Raw genomic sequence first — 14,850 nt, 5'->3', positions numbered from 1 at the left:
GAGCCACATCATGTTGAATTGATAATGTATGTTTAAGGTGTATTGGAACATACTAAGGAGTTTTGGGAATGGCAAGAACTTGTGTGGAACAAGTTGGACACATTAAGTGGAAAGGATATTTCAATTGGCACAATATCCAACTTCAAATGAATAGAACTCCCTCAATATAATGACTTATATGGTGTATAACCTATCAGATTAAATTCCTTAGAATCTAGTTTCCAACGCATCAAACCGTTTGTCATTTGGATATGTATACAGAAAGTTATGGCCATCTTACTGGACATGTGTCATATGCGTGGCCAGATGCGTGGCCAAATCCGCGGCCGCGTATATTTGAGAGTTTCTGCCTCAAATCCGCGGCCAAATCTGTGGCCGCGCACGTGGGAACTCATTAAATAACCCCAATGCCGGGAATAGAGAGGGGTTAAGTCATTTTGGCCAAAAATCTGATATTTTTAGAGAGAAGGGAGAGTGTTTTAGAGAGAGGGGAAACCCTAGGCTAATTATTCATCAAGTCTTGCTCAAATCTTGGAAGATCAACAAGGAAATCTCACAAGTTCTTCATCCAAGAGGTAAGATTCAAACCCCTAATCTTTAATTTCAAATTTGGGTAAAAGATGATTGGTTTGGAGTATGATTCTTGGGTATAAGAGCATTATTTATACATGTTTGTACTAATAAGGTTTGTGGGAAGATTGTTGAGCTCAAATAGTAAAGATTGGGTTGTGGAGTGAAGGAAATCTTGTAGAAGAACCTTGTAATTAGATTTGCACATCTAGTGTTTGATAAAATGCTCAAATGAGCTGAGATCATGAATATCTTCCAAATAATGGTTCAATTTTTATTATGTCTCAAAATAGATTGGGATTGCTAGAATTTCCAGAACGTTGTAGTAATTTAAGGAAAGCTCAAATCAAGGTATGTTGGCTAAACTTTCTCTCTTGGAATTGAATTCCATAATTTTTGCTATATTCTGGGTTATTCCCTATAAATTTGATTATCCCGAATGAGCCTTATGTCGAAAGATAGATGTTCAAAGTATGGGTTGTGTATTAAAATGTTATGGCTTTGAGTAGTGTTTCAATGAAAGATAGTATGCCAAATTGTGTCAGAAGAGCTCAATATTCTTAAGACTCTTAATTGCTCATATGTGTACCTAAAGTCTTGATTGGAAATGTCTTATTGTTGATGACCTATAAAGATGGTTGGAAGTGAAATAAGTGAATTGGGGATATAAAGGGTGGATAACGTGCCAGTAGTGAAAGTTATACTTGTGGACAATGGTGCCAATGAAATGAAATAATGTGAGAAATATTATGAAATGAGCTTTGACTCAACTATTCCAAAATTGACTTCGATAATATAATTGGCTAAAAGCTTATGAACTCAAGGGATGCCCAAATGTGGTTGTTTTAGCTAATGCTATACTTTGTAAGTATTTTTCAATGTGTTTTGTGTTCTTACACATTCGTGAGTAGAAATTGTGTATGATCTTAACGTGTGCTTCGATTGCCAATCATTTTACTCCATTTATTGGAAAGAAATCTATTGTGTTTAAAGCATTCATTACTAATGAACTTAAAGTTGTGAATTCCGGAATATTCTACTTGTTGATAATTATGATGATGATCTATGAAAGGGAAGAAATAAAAGTGTGGAATATGATATACGGCCACAGTGCCATGAATGAATAAGAATATGTATGACCAAGGGAGCCAATAAAATAATGATGTTGTAAGTAGTTGAAAGAAATTGTGAAGTGATATATGATGGGGAAGGTTGTGAGACGAATGTATTTGTACTTATGTTTCCAATGTGTTATAAGCTCTTACGCCCTCATGAGGAGAGGCTATAGTGTTCCTAAATATTTTAAATGTTCTTGATGTCCTATGATCACCTATGGCAAGTACAATAAATGATGGTATGAACATGAAAGGTTGCCGTTTGCCAAAATGAGAATTATGAGGTGTTGTATGTCTCTATGGTTTCTATCATAGTATGTATGCTACTAAAATAATTAATGTAAATGACTTCGATGTTAAGTCCCCAAGAATCATGAACATAGCTAATGACCATAAGTTGATAAGAGGGTATATATGTGGTGGAAGAGAGATGTCCTATGCTAAATGATGATAAATCTTATGAAAACGAATTTGGGCCATGTGCCACTGAAATTGGCTTAATGATTCACCATACATGTGCTAATGTAACGAGCAATGTTTCTCCATAATGAGCATGAATATGAAGTGTCCCAATGATCGGGGAACTTACGATCTTAAAAGTAGTGTTAATCATGTCGCTTTGACTTTATATATTGTTATGTGCATAATAATGTGTTATGAACCCTATGGACGGGCTATGAAACGCATACGAATATTATGTTATGAAACCCTATGGACGGTCTATAAAACGTATAGGTATATTGTGTTATGAAACCCTATGGACGGTCTATGAAATACATAGGTATATTATTTTATGAAACCCTATGGACGGTCTATGAAACACATAGGTATATTATGTTATGAAACCCTATGGACGGTCTATGAAACGCATAGGTATATTGTGTTATGAAACCCTATGGACGGTCTATGAAACACATAGGTATATTATGTTATGAAACCTTATGGACGGTCTATGAAACGCATAGGTATATTGTGTTATGAAATGCACAGGTGTATTTGTATTGTATATGTAATCCTGTGAATGGTCTATGAAACGCACATGTGTATTATGTAAGTAAACAATGTGAACGGTCTATGAAACGCACAGGTGTATTTGTATTGTATATGTAATCATGTGAATGGTCTATGAAATGTACAGGTGTATTATGTAAGTAAACACTTTGAACGGTCTATGAAATACACAGGTGTATTTGTATTGTATATGTAATCATGTGAATGGTCTATGAAATGTATAGGTGTATTGTGTAAGTAAACACTTTGAACGGTCTATGAAACGCACAGGTGTATTTGTATTGTATATGTAATCCTGTGAATAGCCAAAAGAACCGTCTGTGTATGCGGTCACTATGCGATCCGAATAACTATTATACGGTCACATAATGCACCGCATAACAGTTATGCGGTCGCATAGTCGACCGCATAGTTGCTTCCAATTGACCTAATTAACTACCTCACTCTGCGGCCATTATGCGGTCTGCAGAGTGGTTCTGCGGTCGCATAATAGACCGCAGAAATGCACTTTTCCCCCAAACATTTTTCTTTACTTTCTGGTGCATCGTTCAACCCAAGTCCGGCACCATGAAACATTATTTTCTTTGCAAATTTTATCGGGCTTTACACTTAAGTACTTCGAAATATTTCGGGGTGTTACACCTTGTGTATTGTGTTTGAGGTATAGTCGGGGCCTTGTTGCCGGCACTATCATAGTACTCCTTTGTATCTATTAGAGGCTCCGTAGACATAGTGTGGGTTGTATATTAGTGCTGGGGAAGTCAAATAAGTTATGTTGTGTTTGAATTACTTGTTCCACTTTAGACCATAAAAGTGTGTGTAATTTGAGACTTTAAAATGAAGTAACTAATGGTAATGAATTGGTATTGTATACATGATCTCCTTATTGTCTAATTAACGAAAATAAGTATTTTTTTATTCATAAGTGAGTTTGGGTAGAAAGTATCTGATAGGCTTGCTTGACCGGATTCACTCGGTTGAGCACCGGTCGCGCTCCCCGAGTTTGGGGCATGACAGAATGTAACGACCTGACCGGTCATTTTTCTTTCTAGATCCCCGTTCCCCTAATTAAGACTCCCGGTATGTACTTTTACTGTTTTATGACTTGCGGGGATGGTTAGTTCGGGTTTGGAAGGGTTCAGGTTGAAATCCTCAGAACTGGAATTTGACAGTCCCAATAGGTTTGTATGATGATTTTGGACTTGGGCGTATGTTCGGATCGGGTTTCGGATGATCCGGGAGAGTTTCGACGCTTAATATTGGAAGTTGGTGTATTGAAGGTTTTCAAGTTCTTTAAATTTAGTTTGAAGTAGGATTTGGTGTTATTGAGGTCCGATTGGGATTCCAAGCCTGGGAATAGTTTCGTATGGTGATTTGTGACTTGCACACAAAATTTGGTGTCATTCTGAGTGGTTTAAGTATGATTTGGCGCGTTCGGGGTAAGTTGGAAAAATTTGAAGTTCATAGGTTGATTCGATTTGGTTTTGGGGTATGATTCTTAGTTTTGATATTGTTTTTCATGTTTCGAGAGTTCGAGCAGGTCCGTATTATGTTTACTAACTTGTTGGTATGCTCAGACGGGGTTCCAGGGGGCCTCGGGTGGAATTTGGATCGAAAACGGATTGGAACTTTGAAATTGGGAAGTGATGGTACCCCAGTTTTGGTGCGTTCGCACCTGCGAAGTTTTGGCAGCAGGTGAGACTTCGCAGAAGCAGCCCATCAACCGCAGAAGCAGCGTAGAGCAAGTTGCCTGGTGGTCACAGAAGTGGAGGCCTTACCGCACCTTCGAGCTCGCAGGTGCGGGGAAAATAGTCGCAGGTGCGGGCGACCTCCCGCAGGCGCATGTCACAGATGCGGACCAGCTCCGCAGAAGCGAAAGAGCAGGAGCTCATTCTTCTCTGCAGAAGCAGAGCTGGCCAAGCTGGGTGAGGACTGCACCTGCAATAGATATTTCCGCAGGTGCGGCGTCACAGGTGCGCCCCAACGTCCGCAGAAGCGAAAATTGCTGGGATAGTGAGGTTCATTTAATATCGGGACTTAGGCTTTTTGGATCATTTTCATTCACTTGTTGGGCGATTTTAGAGCTCTTTGAAGAGGGTTTTTCACCTAGTACTTTGAGGTAAGTAATTTCTAAACAATATGAGTTTAATACATGCATTTTTGGGTAGATTCTTAATATATAAATTGGAGAAATTATGGGTTTAGTTGAAAAACCTAGATTTTGATAAAAATAGGATTTAACCACGAAAATGATTATGGAATTGAGTGAAAATTATATATTTGAGTTCGTGAGGTTATGAGTAACATTTATCTTCGAAAATTTCTGGAATCCGGGCAAGTGGTCCTGGGGTGAATTTTAGGAATTTTCCAATTTGGGTTGGGTAATTACTCTAATTGTTAAATTATGAACTTGTGAGTGTATATTGATTAATTTATATAATATTTGGCTAGTTTCGGGTTGTTTGGCACCAAGTTGAGGATTTAGAGCAGACTTGTGGACCGGAAGTGAGCTTGAAAACGAGGTAAGTCTCTTTCCTAACCTTGTAAGAGGGAACTCAGCCCCTTAGGTGTATCTTGTTGTGTATTACTTGTGTGGGGAGCTACCTACGCACTAGGTGATGAGAGTCCGTGCGTAGCTATATTTCATGATATGTTCGAGTAGTCTTAGATCCACATCATGCCTTAATTGTACCATTGTGTTTATTATGCATATTAATTATTTTGAATAGAGCTGAGGCTAGGGATTTTAAAGTTGCAAATTTTAAATTTAGATTTCTTATTTTTGGGAAGAATTGAGGAAATACATAATAACTCTGAGAAACCCATGTCCTCTCGCGTTGCAAGTAGTTCCGCGAGCGAGGTAAACTTCTCTACTCTCATGGGAGCGGGCCGTTCTGTAAGGCCCCATAAAATTTCACCAAGGAATTTAAGATTTCGTGGTGCTGAGGTAGGCTTATGTGTTGGGAATCGTTTGTCTATCGTTCCGGTGGAAGCTATAGAAGGTAAAGCTAATGGGTAATTGGCTTATGAGGGGTAACTAATTGTCATCCTTGTTAGATAAGTCCGGAAGTTGAGAATATTTCCGTCAAGTGCTATGGCTAAGTCTGTGAGTCGAGGAGGTCGCCTCAATGGCCGAGAGTGTTTTGGAAATGGAATATTCTCACTCGTTTGTAGAGCCAAATGGTTGTGGTTCAAAAGGTACTTTCTATGTATTATGATTTAAATGTGTACAATTCATGTCAAGATACTACTTCTGTTAATGTAATGCCCTTAATGTTGAGGTCGATGGTATTAATAAATATTGTGATGCTTTGTTGAGTTGTGGATGTTTTGTTAGGGTGGTTTTGGTGTTACTCTAGCAGGTGGTTATGCCCAATTATAGGGGAGACTCTACCGAAATTTTTGAAAAATTTGGGAGTTAGTAAAATTTGGGGGCTTGTGATGTGTGAATGGAAAAAAATAAAATATGTTGAGTGTTCTGGGCGGACTCTACTCCTTATTCGAGGACAAATGATCCTAAGTGGGGGAGGATGTAAGGCCCCATAAAGGAATTTAAGATTTCGTGGTGCCGAGATAAGCTTATATGTTTGAGGATTGTAGAAAGTCTTCGAGGTGTTGGTGGAAATATTTTGCTGAAGGGACAGTTATGCGGTTAGATTCGCAATCGCAGATCCATTATGCGGGCCGCATACCCGTCGCAAAGTTGGGCAGAAAAATGGTTGAATTTTGAAGGTCGTTTTGCGGCCCATTCTACGGTCGCATATCCATTTTGCGGTCCGCACATCCATCGCAGATTTTGGCATGAAGAATTTTATTGGGCGATTCTGCGGTCCACTCTACGGCCGCATAAGTGGTATGCGGACCGCAGACCTATCGCAGACCGGTCCAGACTATTCTAATTTTTGGGCATCAGTTTCGCGGTCCATTTTGCGGACTGCATATCTGTTAAAACGGTCCATTCTACGACCGCATACCTGAGTTCGGAGGGTCTATTTTCCCTATTTTATAACCCGACCCCATTTTGATAAATAGCCTTTGGGACTTATTTTGGGGCGATTATCTGGTGATTTTAGAGAGAGGTAAGAGCATTTTATTGAGAGAAAGAGGAAACCTAACATTCTAATCACCCATTCTTGCACCAATCTTCAAGAATCAAGGAAGCCAATCACTAGATTATCATCTACCCGGGTAAGTACTACTCCTAAGTTTTCATGCAAGAGGTTATAAGTTTAAGTATATTGTGAGGGTTGGAAATAGGCCATGCATATGACAATAGGTTGTAGTATGTGGGGTTAATGAAATAGTTTGTGTAGTTTCTTGTTGAAATTGGTTGAGGGAGGAAGGGATTACCATTGTAGAGCTTTATAGTCTATTTTGCAAACTAGGTGTTTGACAAAATTCCTAAGAGAGTTATACCATGTGAATCCTTCTAATTATTATCCGATTTTCGCTATCTTCCTATAGATTGTTATTGCTAGAAGTGTTGGGACGTTATAGTAACTTAAGGAAAGCTCAAACAAGGTATGTTGGCTAAACCCCTCTTTTAGAATTGGACCCCCATAATGGCCTTGTAAGTCCCGTGTTGCTCATTGTAAATTGATTATTCTGAATAAGCCTTATGTCAAAAGATATATGCGTTCAATTTGTATTCCAAACGCTCTTGTATGTTGAGTTACTATTTGAGAAGGTGATTAAGCATGGGTTGTGTGTTAATATGTTATGATTTGAAAACGTGATTCTAATGAAAACTAGCATGCCGAATTGTGTAAGAAATCACATGTGCCTAAGACCCTTAATTTGGTTAGTTGCTCAAATATGTATTTAAAGTCTTGAGTAGAAATGCCTTGTTGTTGGTAATCTATAAGGATGCTTAAAAGTGAAAGAAATGGGTTGGAGATATAAAGTGTGGCCAACGTGCCAAGAATGAAAGTTATACTTGTGGTCAATAGTGCCGAGGAAATTAAATGATGTGAGAAAGGTTATGAAATAGGCCTTGATTCAACTGTTCCAAATTGACTTCGAAAATAGATTTTCCTAAAAGCTTATGTACCCAAGTTATGCCCAATTGTGGTTGTTTTAACTAATGTTATGATTCGTAAGTATTGCCAATATGTCTTAAGCTCTTATATCTTTATGAGTTAAATTGTGTATTGCCTTTTGGGGGAAAAGCATTTCAAAAATAAATGATGCGTTACTCGTTTATGATTTTAACTTGTACTTCGATTGCCAATCATTTTACTCCATTTCTTGGAAAGAATACCAATGTGTTTAAATCTTCATTACTAATAAACCTAAAGTTGTGATTTTCGGAATATTCTATTTGTTGATATTTATGATGATGATCCATGAAATTAAAGAAATGAATATATGGAATATGAAATACGGCCAACATTCCATGGATGAAGAATCATAAGTATGGCCAAGAGAGACAAGGAAATAATGATGTTGTGAATGGTTGAAAGTACTAATGAAGGTATTCATAGTGTGAAAGATAATGACGTGAATATAACATATGTTTGTACTTTTGTTTCCCTTGTGTGCAAAACAAAAATATTTTTGGGAGTATCATTAGCAAACCGAGGAAGGGTGGGTCGTAAGGCCCACACCCGAAACTACACGTGCCGGTGTAGGAGTGAATCGTGATTATTTCCCTTATTTGGGATGAGATTGAAATATTGATGTGATTGTGATTATGCCCCTTAATTGGGATGAGATTGTTGATAGCCTTAGATTTAATGTCGACTCACACGACATATGTGGGGAGACGACCTAGCTGGTCGGGTGGTGATCGGACGCCATGTTGCGCACATGGTGGTACTACTCTTGGCAACACCTTTTTTCCGCATCACATGTCAAACCACATTGTTCATGGGGAGATGGCCTAGCCGATCGGGCATGATCGGACTCCATGCTAAAAACACGGTGGTATATCGGTGTTAATGATCTCCCAACCAAAAATATATATTATTGTCATAATTTGAAAATTGTTATGTTTTAACTGGCATTTGGATATTGTTGATTGTGAATTGTTGTTTCTATGGTTTCCCTTTCTTATATTGGCATTCTATTTTGAAAGAGGACATTTAGCTTTACATACTAGTACTATTCCATATATACTAACGTCCCTTTTACCGGGGGCGTTGCATCTTCAATGGATGCAGGTGGTTCGTCAGCGGGCGGTTTTGATCCTCATTAGCAGTTACTCTCTATTCAGCAGATTTTGGTGAGTCCTACTATGTTTCGGGCTTCATGTCATTTGACGTTGTACTTTATGTTTTGAGGTATAGCCGGGGCGTTGTCGCCGGCATTTCCATACTACTCTTCTGTTGTACTTAGAGGCTCCGTAGACAGGTTGTGGGTGGTGTATGATGTTGGAAATTAAACTAGTAAGTGTTGGTATTTGGGCAAATATGTTTTTCCTCATATCTATAAACTTGTAATATTTTGGAAATCAAAAATAAATATCCTTTAGTAATGGAAAATATTGTGGAACACTTGACTCTTCTCATGTCTATCACCTGTAATGGTTCTTATATTGTTAATGGGCAAGGTTGGGTAGAAGGCATCTAACAGGCTTGCTTAACCGGGGTATCTCGGTTGAGCGCCGGTCGCGCTCCCCGGTCACGTTCGCCTCGGCAGTATAATAGATGCATCTATGGTTTGTACCGTTCGACCCTCGGTAGTGCACACATTATTTTGGATCGGACCGTATGACCTCGGCATAAATCGTGCGTGATAATGCTCGGATCCCGATTACACCTGATATTTTTTTTTTGGCTTGAGAGGTTATAATTTATTTAATGACCGAAATTGATTTGGAACTAGTAAGTGTTAGTTGGAGACTTTGAAAGTTACTATCAGTTAAAGAACCATTTATTCACTGCTTGTTATTGTGTTATTATTATTATTCACATATTTCATGCCTATTTAGAATTTTTGTATTTTATTTGCTGGCCCATAGTAAGTGTCGACGTCGACCCCTCGTCACTACTTCTTCGAGGTTAAACTGGGTACTTACTGGGTACATGTTGTTTAGGTACTCATGCTACACTTCTGCACTAATCGTGCAGGATCTGAGGTAGGTGCATCTGGTGTTCATTCAGGCGTGCACCCCTGTTATCCTTAGGCATAGTGGTGAGCTACTCTCTGAGTCCGTTCTGCAGCACCCGTAGTCTTTCTTTTGTATTTACTTTCTATCTATCCTATTTCAGACAGTAGCATAGGTGTTTTGTATATTATACTAATTGCTCATACACATGTGACACCGGGTCTTGGGAATATATGTTAGTAGACACTTTATCACTTTTGAGTATTTATTTCATCATATTTGCTCTTTTATTAGTTTACGCTTTACTTTATTAAATTTTTCACTTTTCATTTACTTAATAAATAAAAATCAACTACTTTGAAATTATTAAAAAGAATAAATACATGGCTAGTTCACCGTTGGCTTGCCTAGCGACGACGTTGGGCGCCATCACGGCCTATAGGGAAGATTGGGTCGTGACAAAGCTACACCCGCGTACCCATGTCTCACTGATAGCTCTCCAAAAGTGCGATGTGAACTGAGTACCCCAGTCCGATATGATAAAAATAGGCACAACAGCAAATGGACAATCTCTTTTATGTAGATCTGAGCCAACTTCTCTAAAGTGTAAGAAGTCATCACAGGAATGAAATGCGCAGACTTAGTCAATCTATCCAAAATGACCCAAATAGCATCAAACTTCCTCAAGGTCTGTGGCAACCCTATCACAAAATCTATAGTGATAAGCTCCCACTTTCACTCCAGTATATCTATCTTCTGAAGCAAACAACTAGGTCTCTCATGCTCATACTTGACATGCGGACAATTCAAACACCGCAAGACATGTCCAACGATGTCCTTCTTCATCCTCCGCCACCAATAATACTGCTTCAAATTACGATACATCTTTGTAGCACCCGGATGAATAGAATATCGTAAACTATGAGCCTCCTCAAGAATCAACTCCCTCAAGCCATCGACATTAGGTACACAAATCCTACCTTGAAGTCGCAATACACTGGCATCTCTAATGACCACCTCCTTAGTACCACGTCGTAACACTGTATCTTTAAGGACAAGCAAATGGGGATCATCATACTGACGAGCCTTACTGTGCTCACTCAAGGATGACTACACAAACAACACAAGCAAAAACTCTACTAGTCTTGAAAATTTCCAATGTCCCAAATATATTAGCCAAGGCCTGAAATCCATAGAAAAAGGCCTCTTCTTTACTAGAATAAATGCCAAGTTACCCATACTTTCCGCTTGTCTACTTAAGGCATCTACCACCACATTCACCTTACCTGAATGATATAAGATAGTGATATCAAAATTCTTAAGCAACTCAAGCCACATTTGCTGCCTAAAATTCAAATCCTTATGTTTTGAACAAATGTTGAAGACTTTGATGATCAATGTAAACCTCACATGACACACCATACAAGTAATGCCTCCAAATCTTAAGTGCATGCACAATAGTCACCAACTCCAAATCATGAACAAAATATTTCTTCTTATGGGGATTCAACTTCAGTGACGCATAAGCAATCACCTAACCATCCTGCATCAACACTGCGCTAAGACCAACGCGTGAAGCATCACAATACACCGTGTATGGCCCTGAACCTGTGAGCAACACCACTAAAGTTGTAGTCAAGGTAGTCCTGAGCTTCTGAAAGCTCTTTTCACACTCATCAGACCATCTAAAAGGAATTCCTTTTTTTCGTCAACTTGGTCAATGGGGCTGCAATAGATGAAAATTCCTCCACAAAATGAAGATAGGAGCCAACAAATCCCAAGAAACTCCTAATCTCTGTAGATGAAGTGAGTCTAGGTCAACCCTGAACCGCCTCAATCTTCTTCGGATTAACCTTGATACTATCACTAGACACCACGTGACCCAAGAATGCTACCGTATCCAACCAAAATGCGCACTTTGAAAACTTAGCATACAACTTCTTCGCCCTCAGAATCTGAAGCACAATCCTCAAATGATGCTCATGCTCCCTACTACAGGAATATACCAAGATATCATCAATGAATACAATGACAAAAGAATTAAAATATGGCTTGAACACACTGTTCATCAAATGCATGAAAGTTGCTAGACCATTAGTCAAACTAAAATATATCACCAAGAACTTATAATGTCCATAATGAGTCCTAAAAGCCACCTTAGGGATGTCTGAAGTCCTAATCTTCAACTGATGATAGCCCGATATCAAATCAATCTTCTTAAACACCATAACACCCAGAAGCTGATCAAACAAATTATCAATACGACGTAATGTATTTTTATTCTTTATAGTGACCTTGTTAAACTGTTGTAAGCAATGAACATCCTCATAGAACCATCCATCTTCTTCACAAACAACACCAGTGCACCCTAAGAGAAACACTCAGTCTAATGAATCCCTTATCCAACAACTCCTGCAACTGCTCTTTCAATTCCTTCAACTCAGTCAGATCTATACGATACGGTGGAAGAGATATGGGCTAAGCGTGCCGTACCAAATCAATACAAAAATCAATATCCCTATCGAGTAGCATGCCCGGCAGGTCTGCAGGGAACACATCTAGAAACTCCCTCTCTACTGGGACTGAATCAATAGTAGTAGTCTTAGCACTAATATCTCTAATAAAAGTTAGATACGCCAAACACCCCTTATCAACCATCATTTGAGCCTTCAGAAATGAAATCAGTCTACTAGGGGTATGACCAAGATAACCTTTCCATTCTAACCTGGGGTATGACCAAGATAACCTTTCCATTCTAACCTTGGTAATTTCGGCATAGCCAATGTCACAGTCTTAGTGTGATAATCCAGAATACTATAATACGGAGATAGCCAATCCATATCCAAAATCACCTCAAAATCTACCATATCTAGAAATAGAAGATCAACCCTCGTCTCATAACCCCCAATAGTAACCACACCAGACAATATGCATGATCCACCAGAATCACCGACAAATGTAGATACATGAAGAGGAATATCAAGAAAACCATCAGACATGTCCAAATAAGGAGAAAAATGTGATAATACATATGAATAGGTAGACCCTGGATCAAATAACACATAAGCATCTCTATGACAGACTGAAACCATACATGTGATCATAGCCTATGAGGCCACTGCCTCGGGTCTACACGGGAAGGTATAGCAACGAGCCTGACCGCCACCGGTCTGACCTCCACCTACCTGCCCCCTCCTCTAGGGCGACCTGTAGCTGCAGGTTGCCCTCCTTTAGCTGCCTAGGTGGGAGATGGAGTCCCTTCTATTAAATTTTGTTTAGTTAAATTTCTTGTCCATTTTGCTATATGCGTATCCATTCCATGGCTAGCATATCCAATCCGCTACCCATTTTATGATCGGCAAAACTATTTTATGATCGGCAAAACTATTATGTGGTCAGTAAAACCAATCTACGTTCAGTCGATTAAATCCGCGACATATTTCGCAGTCAACAAAACCATTCTGCGATTATTAATATTATTCAGTGGTTAGCAAAAAGTCTTAGCAAAATTCTGAATTATTTTTCACACTTTATGTTCTAATTTGTGACCCATTTTGCAATCCATAAAATTATTCTACAGTCAGCAAAACCTTAGAAAAGTAGTCTTTTCTCACTTTTGGCAATTCTTGATACTTTATCTCCAAATTGCTAAAGACACAAAATAACATAATATGTGCGTAAAGGACATTAAAAAAGTTTATGCAAATGGTAGAAAAAATAGTGTAATTTCTCGGCACATCAATCATATGTGGCACTATCAACCTCATTCATAACTTCAAACTTGGCATTGATTTCCTTATAGGTTATTTCCATAAATCTTGATACTCATGACATCATCATATCATTTTTATTATGGAAACATAATATAAGTTCTTAAACATAATACAAAATTCCTATACGAGTATCTAAGCTATAACTTTCATAACATTCACGATGATCATATCAAAAAACGTATCCGTGTAATATTTTCATGCAGACACATGCACAATATTTATTACCATGTGCTATGTTGAGAAAATAGTTCATAGAGCGTGAAATCACCTAATATATATTTCTGTAATCAAGATAGCAAATAATGTTATTTATTCATAAACATGGTGTAATACACGTTATCTCGTCAGCACGAAACATGCTCACAATCAAAACCACATTCATAAACTTTTGAAAATATGAATTTGAGAAAATAGCTCCAAGAAAGGTTAGATTTCCACGTACTTATGGTATTCCTTCGTAAATTCCAATACATCAATAACTCTAATAATGTTCAGCTACACAATTACAATCAAATTTACGTTATTTTAAACTGAAGACAATCCACTGTGGTATTGGATATTGGTCCTAAGTTACCCAAACCTTCAATTTCAATCCATATGGCAAAATTCACGCATACCACTCCTACTAATTTAATTGGGATCCTACAAGACCCATTTAATACTTCCAGCAATTATTCATTATCTTCTCCAACTTTTTAACCACCTCCACTAATGACCCACATCTAAGGTTCACCCAAACTTACTCCAACCACAAATAGAACCCATAAACATCCTATGTATACACATTTATGAGTTACAAGTGTTGTGATTACCTCTTTTTGCTTTTGGGGGTATTCACTTTTAGAGGCAAAGATGTTCGGCCTTAGCAAGTAGGGAGTTAACTATAGCGGTTAAAAAATATATGCGCCTGGTGCATGCCTGGAGGAACGATCTCCGGACTGATCTTGCAGTGCTTCAGAACGAGCCCTACAAATGACCTCTCAGCTAATGGTTCGTTCCTCGTCCAATTGTATCTATACGTTCAGGATGAGGCAATGCGGCTTACAGGAGGCCATCCCCATATATCCAACCTCACTACCTACCGCCCATGTCTACCCTCTTTTGACCGAGTCTAAGAGGATAAGGCGCACATCTAATAAATTTCTCATCCGACTTCGAGAATCTAATGGAGCGGATATCGAACTTGATGGCTAATTCAGTTCAACGAACTACTCAAATATCTTAGGCAGACTTGGACTCCAAGGGGCATGGACAACTATAAATATCGAAAGAAGGATGAATAGTGAAGAATCAGACGCATGTAGTTGAACCTCCTAGACTATCTTTTTCACAT

The sequence above is a fragment of the Nicotiana tabacum genome, chromosome 24, assembly GCF_000715075.1.
Source record: "Nicotiana tabacum cultivar K326 chromosome 24, ASM71507v2, whole genome shotgun sequence".
NCBI classification, from domain to species: Eukaryota; Viridiplantae; Streptophyta; class Magnoliopsida; order Solanales; family Solanaceae; genus Nicotiana; species Nicotiana tabacum.
This window is presented reverse-complemented; position numbering follows the sequence as displayed.